The sequence below is a fragment of the Ovis canadensis genome, chromosome 25 (assembly GCF_042477335.2).
Source record: "Ovis canadensis isolate MfBH-ARS-UI-01 breed Bighorn chromosome 25, ARS-UI_OviCan_v2, whole genome shotgun sequence".
Taxonomy (NCBI): Eukaryota; Metazoa; Chordata; class Mammalia; order Artiodactyla; family Bovidae; genus Ovis; species Ovis canadensis.
The window spans coordinates 22059067-22075583 of record NC_091269.1 but is presented as its reverse complement, the minus strand read 5'-3'; positions in this window follow the sequence as shown (position 1 = coordinate 22075583).

Below are 16517 nucleotides of genomic sequence, written 5' to 3'. Positions count from 1 at the left end.
CTAGGCAGCTACTCAGAAATGTAAACAAAGACTTAGATATGGATTCAACATACTAGAGACTAGCTAAATTTGGAAACAATTTTCTGTGTAAGAATAAGCAAGGGAAAGTTGTATAAATTATGATGGATCCATCGGAATGGTAATTATGTAGCCAGTATAAACACGTTTGACAAAAACACTTTGTGTTTTTATCACAGTTATAATATAATACTTTTGTCAAGATATGAAATTTTACCTTCAGTTCAGTTGCTCAGTCGTGTCCGACTCTTTGCGACCCCATGAATCGCAGCACACCAGGCCTCCCTGTCCATCACCAACTCCTGGAGTTCACTCAAACTCATGTCCATCGAGTCCATGATGCCATCCAGCCATCTCATCCTCTGTCGTCCCCTTCTCCTCCTGCCCCCAATCCGTCCCAACATCAGAGTCTTTTCCAATGAGTCAACTCTTCACATGAGGTGGCCAAAGTACGGGAATTTCAGCTTTAGCATCATTCCTTCCAAATAACACCCAGGGCTGATCTCCTTTAGAATGGACTGGTTGGATCTCCTTGCAGTCTGAGGGACTCTCAAGAGTCTTCTCCTACACCACAGTTCAAAAGCATCAATTCTTTGGCACTCAGCTTTCTTCATAGTTCAACTCTCACATCCATACCTGACCACTGGAAAAACCATAGCCTTGACTAGATGGACCTTTGTTGACAAAGTAATGTCTCTGCCTTTGAATATGCTATCTAGGTTGGTCATAACTTTCCTTCCAAGAAGTAAGCATCTTTTAATTTCATGGCTGCAATCACCATCTGCAGTGATTTTGGACCCCCCAAAAATAAAGTCTGACACTGTTTCCACTGTTTCCCCATCTGTTTGCCATGAAGTGATGGGACCAGATGCCATGATCTTAGTTTTCTGAATGTTGAGCTTTAAGCCAACTTTTTCACTCTCCTCTTTCACTTTGATCAAGAGGCTTTTTAGTTCTTCAGTTTCTGCCATAAGGGTGGTGTCATCTGCATATCTGAGGTTATTGATATTTCTCCCAGCAGTCTTGATTCCAGCTTGTGCTTCCAGCCCAGCGTTTCTCATGATGTACTCTGCATATAAGTTAAATAAGCAAGGTGACAATATACAGGCTTGATGTACTCCTTTTCCTATTTGGAACCAGTCTGTTGTTCCATGTCCAGTTCCAACTGTTGCTTCCTGACCTGCATATAGGTTTCTCAAGAGGCAGGTCAGGTGGTCTGGTATTCCTATCTCTTTCAGATTTTTTCACAATTTATTGTGATCCCACACAGTCAAAGGCTTTGTCATAGTCAGTAAAGCAGAAATAGATGTTTTTCTGGAGCTCTCTTTCTTTTTCCATGATCCAGCGGATGTTGGCAATTTGATCTCTGGTTCCTCTGCCTTTTTTAAAACTAGCTTGAACATCTTCAAGTTCATGGTTCACAAATTGCTGAAGCCTGGCTTGGAGAATTTTGAGCATTACTTTACTAGAATGTGAGATGAGGGCAATTGTGTGGTAGTTTGAGCATTCTTTGGCATTGGCTTTCTTTGGGATTGGAATGAAAACTGATGTTTTCCACTCCTGCGGCCACTGCTGAGTTTTCAAATTTGCTGGCATATTGAGTGCAGCACTTCACAGCATCATCTTTCAGGATTTGAAATAGCTCCACTGGAATTCCATCACCTCCACTAGATTTGTTCATAGTGATGCTTCCTAAGGCCCACTTGACTTCACATTGCAGGATGTCTGGCTCTAGATGAGTGATCACACCATCATGATTATCTTGGTCATGAAGATCTTTTTTGTACAGTTCTTCTGTGTATTCTTGCCACCTCTTCTTAATATCTTCTGCTGCTGTTAGGTCCATACCATTTCTGTCCTTGATTGAGCCCATCTTTGCATGAAATATTCCCTTGGTATCTCTAATTTTCTTGAAGAGATCTCTAGTCTTTCCCATTCTGTTGTTTTCCTCTATTTCTTTGCATTGATTGATGAGGAAGGCTTTCTTATCTCTTTTTGCTGTTCTCTGGAACTCTGCGTTCAGATGCTTATATCTTTCCTATTCTTTGCTTTTACCTTACTTATAAGCTAATAAGTTGTTGTTGTTGTTCAGTTGCTAAACCGTGTCTAACTCTTTGTGACCCTATGAACTGCAGCACGCCAGGCTTCCCTGTCCTTCACTATCTCCCAGTTTGCTCAAACTCGTGTCCACTGAGTCAGTGATGCCATCCAACCAACTCATCCTCTGTCAACCCCTTCTCCTCTTGCCCTCTATCTTTCCCAGCATCAGGGTCTTTTCCAATGAGTCGGCTCTTCACATCAGGTGGCCAAATTATTGGAGCTTTAGCTTCAGCATTAGTCCTTCCAGTGAATATTCACAGTTGATTTCATTTAGGATTCACTGGTCTCCTTGCTATCCAAGGGACTTTCAAGAGTCTTCTCCAACACCACAATTTGAAAGCATCAATTCTTTGGCTTTTAGCCTTTTTTCTGGCCCAACTCTCACATTGTACTTGACTACTGGAAAAACCATAGCTTTGACTTTGTCATCAAAGTGATGTCTTGCTTTTCAATTCATGTTTAGCTTTGTCATAGCTTTCCTTCCAAGGAGCAAGCATCTTTTAATTTTGTGGCTGCAGTCATCATCCGCAGTGATTTTGGAGCCCAAGAAAATAGTCTGCCACTGTTTCCACATTTTCCCCATCTATTTGCCATGAAATGATGTGACCGGATGCCATGATATTAGTTTTTCGAATTTTGAGTTTTAGGCCAGCTTTTTCACTGACCTCTTTCACCCTCTTCCAGAGGCTCTTTTATTCCTCTTCGCTTTCTGCCATTAGAGTGTTATCACCTGCATATCTGAGGTAGTTGATATTTCTCCCAGCATCTTGATTCCGGCTAGTGATTCATCCAGCCTGGCATTTCGCATGGTGTACTCTGCATAGAAATCAAATAAGCAGGGTGACAATAAACAGCCTTGACACACTCCTTTCCTGATCTTGAGCCAGTCCATTGTTCCATGTCTGGTCTGTTTCTCCTTGTCCTGCATACAGGTTTCTCAGGAGACAGGTGAGATGGTCTGCTGCACTCATCTCTGGATGAGTTTTCCATAGTTTGTTGTAATCCACACAGTCAAAGGCTTTAGTGTAGTCAAGAAAACAAAAGCAAATGTTTTTCTGGAATTCCCTTGCTTTTTCTATGATCCAGCTTCTGCTGCTGCTGCTAAGTCACTTCAGTCGTGTCCGACTCTGTGTGATCCCATAGACGGCAGCCCCCAAGGCTCCCCCGTCCCTGAGAGTCTCCAGGCAAGAACACTGGAGTGGGTTGCCATTTCCTTCTCCAGTGCACAAAAGTGAAAAGTGAAAGTGAAGTTGCTCAGTCATGTCCGACTCTTAGCGACCCCATGGCCTGCAGCCTACCAGGCTCCTCCGTCCATGGGGTTTTCCAGGCAAGAGAACTGGAATGGGTTGCCATTGCCTTCTCTGTATGATCCAACAGATGTTGGCAATTTGATCTTATTCCTCTGCCTTTCCTAAATCCAGCTTTTACATCTGGAATTTCTCAGTTCTAGTACTGTTGCAGCCTAGCTTAGAGGATTTTGAGTATTACCTCGCTAGGCATGTGAAATGAGTGCAATTGTACAGGACTTTGAGCATTCTTTGGCATTGCCTTTCTTTGGAATTGGAATGAAAACACCTTTTTCAGTCCTGTGGTCACTAACTGAGTTTTCCAAATTTACTGGCATATTGAGCGTAGCATTTTAACAACATTAGCCTTTTACCATTTCACAGATGCTAGCAGAGAAGGTTAGAATCATGGGTCAGAGATAAAAAACTGAATTGCTCACAACAAGCAATGTATCATGTAGCATTGGTTTCCTTTGTTTCCTAATTTCTACAGGAGAAATACAGAGGAGCCCAGATGAATTCTGTGCACATAGCAAATTTTTGTCACAGCTGAAGGACACTGAGCTAGAGGCTCCACTGCTTTTATAGTAAGCAGTAAGTAGTTTTGACAGAGAAGGCAACGGCACCCCACTCCAGTACTCTTGCCTGGAAAATCCTATGGACAGAGGAGCCTGGAAGGCTGCAGTCCATGGGGTCGCTGAGGGTCAGACACGACTGAGTGGCTTCACTTTCACTTTTCACTTTCATGCATTGAAGAAGAAAATGGCAACCCATTCCAGTGTTCTTGCCTGGAGAATCCCAGGGACAGCGGAGCCTGGTGGGCTGCCATCTATGGGGTCACACAGAGTTGGACACGACTGAAGTGACTTAGCAGTTTTGACACACTAAGTGTTTGGGCCTTCCCTGATGACTCAGACGGTAAAGAATCCTGTCTGCAGGAGATTTAATCCCTGGGTTCAATCTGTGGGTCAGGAAGAGCCCCTGGAGAAGGGAATGGCTACCTACTCCAGTATTCTTACCTGGAGAATTCAATGGACTGAGGAGTCTGCCAGGCTACAGTCCATGGGGTTGAAAGAGTGGGACATGACTAACACATTAACTTACTTTCAGGCTTGCTTTATTCTTAGAGATGTTACATCATCTCTCAAGTTTACTCACTGCAAACACAACCCAGAAAAACAGGTGACTGATGTAATATGTTTTTATGTTTATAAATGCTAGTTAAGAAGCACCAGGATTTGTGCAAATATATGTGTGTGTGTGCACATGTACACATGCATACATGCAGGATGCTCCTGGCATCACTGTTTATAGTATGTTAAAATAGGAAGGGGAAGGGGTGTATAGGGGCAGGATATAAAGAGGTACAAACCTCATATATTATGTATAAAATAAGTCATAAAGATATAATGTACAACTGCAACTGCTACTGCTAAGTCGCTTCAGTCGTGTCCGACTCTGTGCGACCCCATAGACGGCAGCCCACCAGGCTCCCCGGTCCCTGGGATTCTCCAGGCAAGAACACTGGAGTGGGTTGCCATTTCCTTCTCCAATGCAGGAAAGTGAAAAGTGAAAGTGAAGTCGCTTAGTCGTGTCCGACCCTCAGCGACCCCATGGACTGCAGCCTTCCAGGCTACTCCATCCATGGGATTTTCCAGGCAAGAGTACTGGAGTGGGGTGCCATTGCCTTCTCCAATAATGTACAACACAAGGGATATAACCAATATTCATTTTCAAAAAAAACTATAAATGGAGTATAACCTTTAAAAATTGTGAATCACTATATTATACATCTGTAACATATAGTATTAAACATCAACTATACTTCAATTTAAAAAAATAACTCAGTTGGTAACAAATCCTCCTGCAATGCAGGAGACCCCAGTTCAGTTCCTTGGTGGAAGATCTGCTGGAGAACAGATAGGCTACACACTCCAGTATTCTTGGGCTTCCCTCGTGGCTCAGGTGGTAAAGAATCCACCTGCAATGTGGGAGGCCTGGGTTCAATTCCTGGATTGGGAAGATCCCCTGGAGAAAGGAACTGCTACCCACTCCAGTATTCTGACCTGGAGAATTCCATGGACTGTATAGTCCATGGGGTCACAAAGAGTTGGACATGACTGAGCAACTTTCACTCATACTTCAGTAAAAAATAAAATAAAATAAATTGGAAATTAATGTCCACTAGGCTGCCGTCTGTGGGGTTACACAGAGTCAGACATGACTGAAGCGACTTAGCAGTAGCAGCAGCAGTACATTCATTAGCTAAATTTGTATGCACTTATTCAACAGAATACTATATTGACTTTTAAAAGAATAAGATGTTATTTACATTAACAGATAGTCAAAATATATCATTTGGTTAAAAAGGCAAGTTACAAAACAGTACTTAGAGTGAGATCTTATTTCATAATTTTTTAAAAATGTAATTTATGTTACCATATAGGAAAAAAATATGAGAAGGAATATTCCATATGTTAACAGTGGTTACATCTGGAGTCAGAAATATGGAGAACTTTCACTCTCTAAAGTATAAATTCCTATAATCCTTAGATGTTATAAAAGAAAATATAGGTTTTAAATTTTGTTATAAACACTGAAGCAAATATATTTCAGTGTTAAATGTGAAGTTTTTCTCTGAATGATATGATTATGGGAAGTTTCATTTTCATTTTTCAAACTCTCTATGGCAACTCTACATTGTATTTATAATAAGGGAGGATGTTATTTCTAAAATATTAATAGTACTTGGCTTCAAATGTTGGTATAAGGAGATTTTTTTCCCTCTTCCCTCTGTATGTTTAAAATTTTCTGTAACAAGGTCATTGCTTAATGTAAAATGAATGCGGTGAACTTGTATCCCTTTGTTCTGCCCAGCACCCTTTGCGCACATTACCCCTTTACTCTAGTGGTAAATTGCCCTCCAGCTCTGCCAGTGTGGCTGCTATTTGGAGATCTTCACATTCCAAGTATAGATTTTGCTGGTCCAGCAGTGGTAGTCACCAGAGAACACTCTCAGAGGGAGACTCTGGTCATCACTAAGGCTGAGACTCTCCCCTGTCCCTTTGGGATTCTTCAAACAACTGAACCAATGGTTCTCAATAAAAGATGATTTTCCTCCTAAGGAACATTTGACAATGTCTGGAGACTTTCTGGTTGTCACACCTGGGACGGTGGGAGTAGGGTTATTACTGGCAACTAGTGGGTAGAGGCCAGGGATGCTGCTAAACCTTTTCCAATACACAGAACAGCTCCCCATAACAAAGAATTATCCGGTCTAAACTGTCAATAGCACAGAGGTTGAGAAACTCAGCACTAAACAAACAGGTGCAGGGGGAAGTTAGGAGGGGCACTAACTGACTGACCTTGACTATGGAAAGGAAACAAGGTTGCTCTTTCACAATAGATGCTGGGAAAGTGCAGCTGCAACACAGGAGATCCCAGGGGTCCTTTACTGTATACCGTGTGCAAGGGTCAGAATTATCAGCAGACTAAATTTACAGGCGGGACCACTAGGAACTTAAGCCCCACAGAAATGAAGGTTTTGGTTGCCCCATTTGGCAGAGAACTTTAGCCAACTATGGTGTGAGCCAAAGACAGGAAAATCATGGATTCAGAGGTATGACCGAGTCAAAGCTTGCTCTGCTCGCCATACAACAGGCCACTAAATCCGAGAGACAAGGTGTTGGGGCAAGGAATACAACTTTATTCAGAAAACCAGCTGATCTAGAAGATGGCAGACTAATATCTCAAAGTAACCATCTTATTGCAGGGTCTGGATGCCAGGTTCTTTTATAAAACAGAGTAGGGATAGGTAAGGAAAAGAAGTTAAAAGGCCATTAATTTTGCAAATACCTTCTTGAATGGCTAGCCTCAGGGAGGAGATGTGTTAATTTCTTCCTTCCTGTAGCCACCCTCAGGTGGACAGGGTCCTGAACAAAGGCATTTTGGTTTAATATTTAGGTAGAAGGGCAGGGTTCCCCCAGGCAGCTCATTATGTATAAACAGTATTTTTTAGTGAACAAAAGCAAGAGGAAGTGGAGGTTAAAGTAAAAAATAACAGATCCAACATGGAGTCATAGTTGACTCTTCCTGTAACAGTGGCAGGGGAGGAAAATGCCAGTTACAGCCTGAAGATGAGCAGAAACAAGAACTACAGGTTCTACCTCTATCTCCTGGTTGCTGTAATTATATAAAAAATATTTTCTTTCCTTTCCTTTACCCATGCCATCACATCTATGGTGTAATGGTGATTGCATTTACCATTTTTCCACATGTATGGAGAAGGAATTGACCACAAACTATGGTAGAAATGAACTGTAGGAGGACTCTGAACTTAAAGAACAGTGGCCCACAGTGTCACATGATATATTTTTTATTTCTGGTCTAATAAAATTAGAGATACCAAGGGAACATTTCATGCAAATATGGGCTCTATAAAGGACAGAAATGGTATGGACCTAACAGAAGCAGAAGACATTAAGAAGAGGTATCAAGAATACACAGAAGAACTATACAAAAAAGATCTTCATGACCCAGATAATCATGATGGTGTGATCACTCACACTCACCTAGAGGCAGACATGAGAAGTGAAGACATTCCAGACATGGAATGTGAAGTCAAATGGGCCTTAGAAAACATCACTACGAACAAAGCTAGTGGAAGTGGAGGTGATGGAATGCCAGTTGAGCTATTTAAAATCCTAAAAGATGATGCTATGAAAGTACCACATTCAATATGCCAGCAAATTTGAAAACTCATCAGTGGCCACAGGACTGGAAAAGGTCAGTTTTCATTCCAATGCCAAAGAATGCTCAAACTAACGTGCAATTACACTCATCTCACACACTAGTAAAGTAATGCTCCAAGCCAGGCTTCAGCTACATGAACCATGAACTTCCAGATGTTCAAGCTGGTTTTAGAAAAGGCAGAGGAACCGGAGATCAAAAAGGCAGAGGAACTAGAGATTAAATTGCCAACATCCGCTGGATCATCAAAAAAGCAAGAGAGTTCCAGAAAAACATCTATTTCTGCTTTATTGACTATGCCAAAACCTTTGACTATGTGGAATCACAATAAACTGTAAAAATTCTGAGAGAGATGGGATACAAGACCACCTGACCTGCCTCTTGAGAAACCTATATGCAGGTCAGGAAGCAACAGTTAGAACTGGACATGGAACGACAGACTGGCTCCAAATCAGAAAAGGAGTACATTAAGGCTGTATATTGTCACCATGCTTATTTAACTTATATGCAGAGTACATCATGAAAAATGCTGGGCTGAAGGAAGCATAAGCTGGAATCAAGATTGCCAGGAGAAATATCAATAACATCAGATATGCAGATGACATCATCCTTATGGCAGAAAATGAAGAAGAACTAAAGAGCGTCTTGATGAAAGTGAAAGAGGAGAGTGAAAAAGTTGGCTTAAAGCTCAACATTCAGAAAATGAAGATCATGGCATCCGGTCCCATCACTTCATGGCAAATAGATGGGGAAACAGTGGAAACAGAGGCTGACTTTATTTTTCTGGGCTCCAAAATCACTGCAGATGGTGATTGCAGCCATGAAATTAAAAGACTCTTACTTCTTGGAAGGAAAGTTATGACCAACCTAGACAACATATTAAAAAGCAGAGACATTACTTTGTCAACAAAGGTCCGTCTAGTCAAGGCTATGGTCTTTCTAGTGGTCATGTATGGATGTGAGAGTTGGACTATAAAGAAAGCTGAACACTGAAGAATTGATGCTTTTGAACTGTGGTGTAGGAGAAGACTCTTGAGAGTCCCTCAGACTGCAAGGAGATCCAACCAGTCCATCCTAAAGGAAATCAGCCCTGGGTATTCTTTGCAAGGACTGATGTTGAAGCTGAAACTCCAATACTTTGACCACCTGATGTGAAGAGCTGACTCATTTGAAAAGACCCTGATGCTGGGAAAGGTTGAGGGCAGGAGGAGAAGGGGACAAGAGAGGATGAGATGGTTGGATGGCGTCACCAACTCAATGGACATGGGTTTGGGTAGATTCCAGGAGTTGGTGATGGGCAGGGAGGCCTGGCAAACTGCAGTTCATGGGGTTGCGAAAAGTCGGACACTACTGAGCAACCAAAGTGAACTGAACTGGTCTTATAAGTGTCACAGAAATTAAATTCAAATAAGAATTTCCCGAGAAGTTGAATCTCTCTAAGTGCTTAAGAATAGAAATCACAAACTTTGGCTGGAATAGAGGACAAAAAATTCCCTGGTGGCCTGGTGGTTAGGACTCTGCAGGGAAAAGAAAAAAGAACAGAAAATATAAAAAATAATATCTGCAGGTCGATAAACACAGAGAATTAAGAATCTCATTGATAACTTTCACAAAAAAAAATTGTTAATAAAGCCCAAATCAGGCAGGAGTATTTTACACTTACAGAAAATTGTTAATGAAGAATAGACTTTATGTCATAGATGCATTTTGCAATGTTTGGAGCAAACAGGAAGATGATGACAGGCCCAAGATAAAATTCTTGACTAAGAGTAGAGAACCAGGAGCTGTCTTTGTGCTATGAGCACTTTTAGGTACTGAGGTAGCATGAAATCAGGATCAAAATTTGATTCTGTTGTGGAGTCCTACACCAAAGTCATAGGTGTAAAGCCTTGTACCAAGGCCACAGATGTGGAGTCCTGTAACAAGGCTACCTCCAGAACTGACTCAGCCCCATAGCAACTGTTCCCCTGAGCCCCCCTGACTTGAACCAACCAGCTCACTGACCCCATGTTAGGTAACATGCCCATCTTTCAGCATCCTAACCAATCATCTAATGCCACCCTTCCAGCAGAAGTTTTCTTTGTCTGGAGACTATAGAAACTGGCTTATGAAAGGGGTCCACCCTATCTTGAGCCAGCCTGCTGTTCTAACAGTGTCTCCCACTCTAATAAACTCCATTCTCCTCTTGTTCTGCCTCACATTTGGAAATTCTTTTCCAACCTGCACCAAGGACCAAGACACCTGTGATATGCAACAAGGGTAGCAACTGGGTAGCATATATATATATACACATGGATGTATATATACACACACACACTTGAATCACATTGCTGTACACCAGAAACCAACACAACATTGTACCTCAACAAAATAACTTTTTAAAATCTTGAACCTGTGGATTGCAAAATTGCAAAGTTCAGTTGTATTTACAGCATCAGCAGACTGCATGCAAAATTAAGGCATTAACTGAGATAGAATGGAAGACTCCAATAACTGAAACGGGAAAGCAGGGGAGTATTGGGGTAACTTAGGCTACTCCACACTTCACTGAGCATTTCTTGCAAGGAGACATGCAATCTCCCACCCCACATATCTGATGGAGATGTTCCTGCTTTACCTGGAAACTTTTTAATGATCTTGCCTTTAAGGGTCACCATGTAAGAGGTGGCCAAATTCCCTTATTCTTCCTTTTCATGGCTTCTCATTTACCCTGTGTCTATTAACAGGGTCAAATCCAAGCAGGCGTCCAGAAGCCAGTTACAAAGCCAAACTTGAATGGAGAAGCCCTCACACAACAAAAACTTTTGTTCATTTACATGGTAAAAACCTAAAGAATATAATGACAATGCATTTGGTAAGTCTTAGGCTAGGGCAAGAGGATTACTTTTAGGTAGAAACAAATTTATTGAAAGGTACTCAAGCAGATTTTTCCAATAGTCGTGTACAGATTGGAGAGCTGGACTGTAAAGAAGGCTGAGTGCTAAAGAACTGATCCTTTCAAATTTTGGTGCTGGGAAAACTCTTGAAAGTCCCTTGGACAAGAAGGAGATCAAACAAATCAATCCTAAAGGATATCAACCCTAAATATTCATTGGAAGGACAGTTGCTGAAGCTGAAGCTCCAAGAGCTGACTCATTGGAAAAGACCCTGATGCAGGGAAAGACTGAAAGCAATAGGAGAAGGGGGCAACAGAGGATGAGATGGTTAGAGAGCATCACTGACTAAGGGGATGTGAATTTGAGCAAATTCCGGGAGATAGTGAAGGACAAGGGGGCATGGCTTGCTGCAGTGCATGGAGTTGCAGAGTCAGACACAACTTAGAGACTGAACAACAACTCAGGCAGATGAGAGGGATTCTAACAGTTTGTTTACTTACTTGTGATGCTGATAAAGACTGAAGGCAGGAGAAGAAGGGGATGACAGAGGATGAGATGGTTGGATAGCATCACCAACTCAATGGGCATGAGTTTAAGTAAATTCCGGGAGTTGGTGATGGACAGGGAGGCCTAGCGTGCTGCAGTCCATGGGATCGCAAAGAGTTGGACATGACTGAGCAACTGAACTGAACTGAACTAAACTTGGACTCAATGGTTGCCAGCACTACATGGAATAAAATTGCAAGAAATTCCTTTTTATAAAATAGAGGAGGGGAGACGGGAATGCTAGAATGGATTTATTTCCATCTACTCACTCACGCTTTCCTTATTTCTAGTAACAAGACTTTGAATACACTCTCTTCATTACAGCTTGAGAAGTACAATGGTGAAGGATGTATCATATTTTCAAAGTGCTCTACTAACTGTTTTCAATAATCTGGGGATGCAGGTAGGTGATTCTGCCATTGAAATGGGCTTTTTAATTTCGACAAGGTTAATGGGATCCTAGGCAGTGGCCAGAAGAAACACTTAAAAATCAAAGTGGTGGGTGGCGGCAGGGGAGGAGAGGCTTCCTTGGTGGTCCAGTGAGTCCACCTTGCAAGGCAAGGGACCCTGGTTCGATCCCTGGTCAAGGAAGATCCCACACACTGCCAAGCAGCTGAGCCCATGAGCCACAACTGCTGAGCCCATACTCTAGAGCCCTTGAGCCAGAGCTGCTAAACCCATGTGCCTGAGTCTGTGTTCCATCACAAGAGGGGCCAACTCAACGAGAAGCCTACAAGAGAACAACTAAAGAGTAGCCCCCACTTAACACAGCTAGAAAAAGCCCCAAAGCAGAGACAAAGACCCACCACAGCCGAAACTAAAACTTAAAAAAAATCGGTCTTTAAAAAGTCAAAGTGGCATGATTACTATAATAGACAGCACTGTAGGGTCAATAATCAGAATGGCTGTAGGTCACACAGACCCCAGAACCAAACTGCCCACTAAATTCCCTGCAAATAAGGCCTTACTCAAGTGTCCGTGATCAAATATCACTGCCGCTCACCCAGTTCCCATAGAGTAAGTTTATTGACTTAGAATGTCTTGGAGAAAAGGGGAAGTGAGATACTCTGGAAGAAGACACCAGCAATAACATCACCAATACATTCTATAAATTAACCCCCTAGTCTTCCCTAAGGGACTTGTGTTCACTTACTGGGATAATTATGGCAAAGACTAGCTAGAAACCAGAGGGCTACTGTGGTCTACTGATAAGTGTGGGGGTTTATTGACACTAGATGATTAATAAAGCTTTTATCTGAGTCATGCTCGTGGTCGGTTCAAGGGGATTCCTAGCCCATTCCATAGTTGTTTCTTGAATAAAAAAGTGGATAGTTGGAATACAAATACTGAAATCTGGAAGAATTTTCACACTGACCTTCTGATCTATGAAGTATATACTAAGGCTATAGGAAGGGCCAAGTGGAAGTCTGAAGATTTTCCTACCAAAAGACAAAGCCAGAGCAACACCACATTTCTAGGGAAATCAGAGACTGTGTCACCATCAGAGACCTGATTATTCTTAGCACAACCCTATTTAACTTCCCTCTTTTTCAAGAGCAAAATGAGTCTTGGGTAATTAGAGTGGATTATCCTAAGTGTAATTAGGTAGTGACTCAAATTGCAGCTGCTATTTCAAACAGCAGCTCTCTTTTCTAAGACAGATCAAAACCACTTCCAGAATCTGAAATTATACCCATTGATCTGACTATTTACTTTCGCCTCACAGGGACACCAGAGCACACTTTCTTTCTTACTTCAAGGTCGCGTCTGTGCAAGAATCCAGTCTGTAGAGATCTTGCTCATCTCACTGTCCCACATAGGACGTGGCTCTGGTCTGCTCTTTGAGAAAATCATCATGCCAGTGGGACCTAAATAACATTTTTAAATGATTTCAGTCAAGAGTGTTCTAGTCTCATTCTTTTACAAGTGGTTGACCAGTTTTCCCAGCACCACTTGTTAAAGAGATTGTCTTTAATCCATTGTATATTCTTGCCTCCTTTGTCAAAGATAAGGTGTCCATAGGTGCGTGGATTTATCTCTGGGCTTTCTATTTGTTCCATTGATCTATATTTCTGTCTTTGTGCCAGTACCATACTGTCTTGATGACTGTGGCTTTGTAGTAGAGCCTGAAGTCAGGCAGGTTGATTCCTCCAGGTCCATTCTTCTTTCTCAAGATTGAAACTAGAACACTTTCTAACACCATACACAAAAATAAACTCAAAATGGACTAAAGATCTGAACATAAGACCAGAAACTATAAAACTCCTAGAGGAGAACATAGGCAAAACACTCTAACATAAATCACAGCAGGATCCTCTATGACCCACCTCCCAGAATATTGGAAATAAAAGTATGAATAAACAAATGGGACCTAATTAAAATTAAAGGCTTCTCAGAAAGAAAAACACCAATACAGTATACTAACACATATATATGGAATTTAGAAAGATGGCCATGATGACCCTGTATGCAAGACAGCAAAAAAGACACAGATGTGTAGAGCGGACTCTTGGACTCAGAGGGAGAGGGAGAGGGTGGGATGATTTGGGAGAATGGCATTGAAACATGTATACTATCATGTAAGAAACGAATCACCAGTCTATGTCCGATGCAGGATACAGCATACTTGGGGCTGGTGCAAGGGGATGACCCAGAGAGATGTTATGGGGAGGGACGTGGGAGGGGGGTTCATGTTTGGGAATGCATGTACACCCGTGGTGGATTCATGTCAATGTATGGCAAAAACAATACAGTATTGTAAAGTAAAGTAAAAAAAAAAAAGTCTTCTGCACAACAAAGGAAACTATAAGCAAGGTGAAAAGACAGCCTTCAGAATGGGAGAAAATAATAGCAAATGAAGCAACTGACGAACTAATCTCAAAAACATACAAGCAACTCCTAATGCTCAATTCCAGAAAAATAAACAACCCAATCCAAAAATGGGCCAAAGAACTAAACAGACATTTCTCCAAAGAAGACATACAAATGGCTAACAAACACATGAAAAGATGCTCAACATCACTCATCAGAGAAATGCAAATCAAAACCACAATGAGGTACCACTTCACACCAGTCAGAATGGCTGCTATCAAAAAGTCTACAAGCAATAAATGCTGGAGAGGGTGTGGAGAAAAGGGAACCTTCTTATACTGTTGGTGGGAATGCAAACTAGTGCAGCCACTATGGAGAACAGTGTGGAGATTCCTTAAAAAACGGGAAATAGAACTGCCATATGACCCAGCAATCCCACTGCTGGGCATACACATTGAGGAAACCAGAATTGAAAGAGACACATGTACCCCAATGTTCATCGCAGCACTGTTTATAATAGCCAGGACATGGAAGCAACCTAGATGTCCATCAGCAGACGAATGGATAAGAAAGCTGTGGTACATATACACAATGGAGTATTACTCAGCCATTAAAAAGAATACATTTGAATTAGTTCTAATGAGGTGGATGAAACTGGAGCCTATAATACAGAGTGAAGTAAGCCAGAAAGAAAAACACCAATACAGTATACTAACGTATATATATGGAATTTAGAAAGATGGTAACGATAACCCTGTATGCGAGGCAGCAAAAGAGAGACAGATGTATAGAACAGTCTTTTGGACTCTGTGGGAGAGGGAGAGGGTGGGATGATTTGGGAGAATGGCATTGAAACATGTATAATATATATGAAATGAATCGCCAGTCCAGGTTCGATGCATGGTACAGGATGCTCGGGGCTGGTGCACTGGGACGACCCAGAGGGATGGTATGGGGAGGAAGGTGGGAGGGGGGTTCAGAATGGGGAACATGTACACCCGTGGTGGATTCATGTTGATGTATGGCAAAACCATTACAGATTGTAATTAACCTCCAATTAAAATAAATAAATTTATATTAAAAAATAAAAATAAAAAACAACTTTCATTAAAAAAATAAATAAAACTACAGATATTGACAATACACTTTAAGAAACATTCTGTAATTTCATAGTAAATAGGAGCTGAGAGAAAAAAAAAAGAGTAAGTCAAGAAATTGTCAAAATATCCAACAACAAGGGCATAAACCAAACCATGCTTCACTTATGTAATATATTATGAAAAGAAATTTACCAAGAGTTTGAAATGCCTTGGTCAGTTGTTTATACTAAGTGAATAAATGATACAATGTAACTATGCACAGAAAAAGTTATTAACAATACAGTCAATGGTTCGGTTCAGTTCAGTCGTGTCTGACTCTTTGCAACCCCATGAATCACAGCACGCCAGGCCTCCCTGTCCATCACCATCTCCTAGAGTTCACTCAAACTCACGTCCATCGAGTCGGTGATGCCATCCAGCCATCTCATCCTCTGTCGTCCCCTTCTCCTCCTGCCCGCAATCCCTCCCAGCATCAGAGTCTTTTCCGATCCATCAACTCTTCGCATGAGGTGGTCAAAGTATTGGAGTTTCAGCTTTAGCATCATTCCTTCCAAAGAACATCCAGGGCTGATCTCTTTTAGAATGGACTGGTTGGATCTCCTTGCAGTCCAAGGGACTCAAGAGTCTTCTCCAACACCACATGGCTAAGAGTCCAGTAATCCTAGTCATATTGTTGATGTAACTTCCACAACTCTTTGAAAAAATAATTTGTCAATATACATCAATAACCTTAAATAATGTTCATATTATTTGTTCCAATTCCAGGAATATCCCCTAAAATTATTCAGAAATGCAACTAAAGCTTTAGAAACACAAATGTTCAATGAAGAATTATTTCTATTACCCCCAACCTTGGAAACAAATTAAAACTCTAAAATATAGGAACCATTACATTAATTAAATTATGACACTTGTATGAAATGGAATTTTACATAAAGATTACATTTAGCTCACATTTTGATACTGTTTGAAGAATCAGTGATATGCTGACTAACAAAGCTTGATATACATTTACATATACTATTAATATG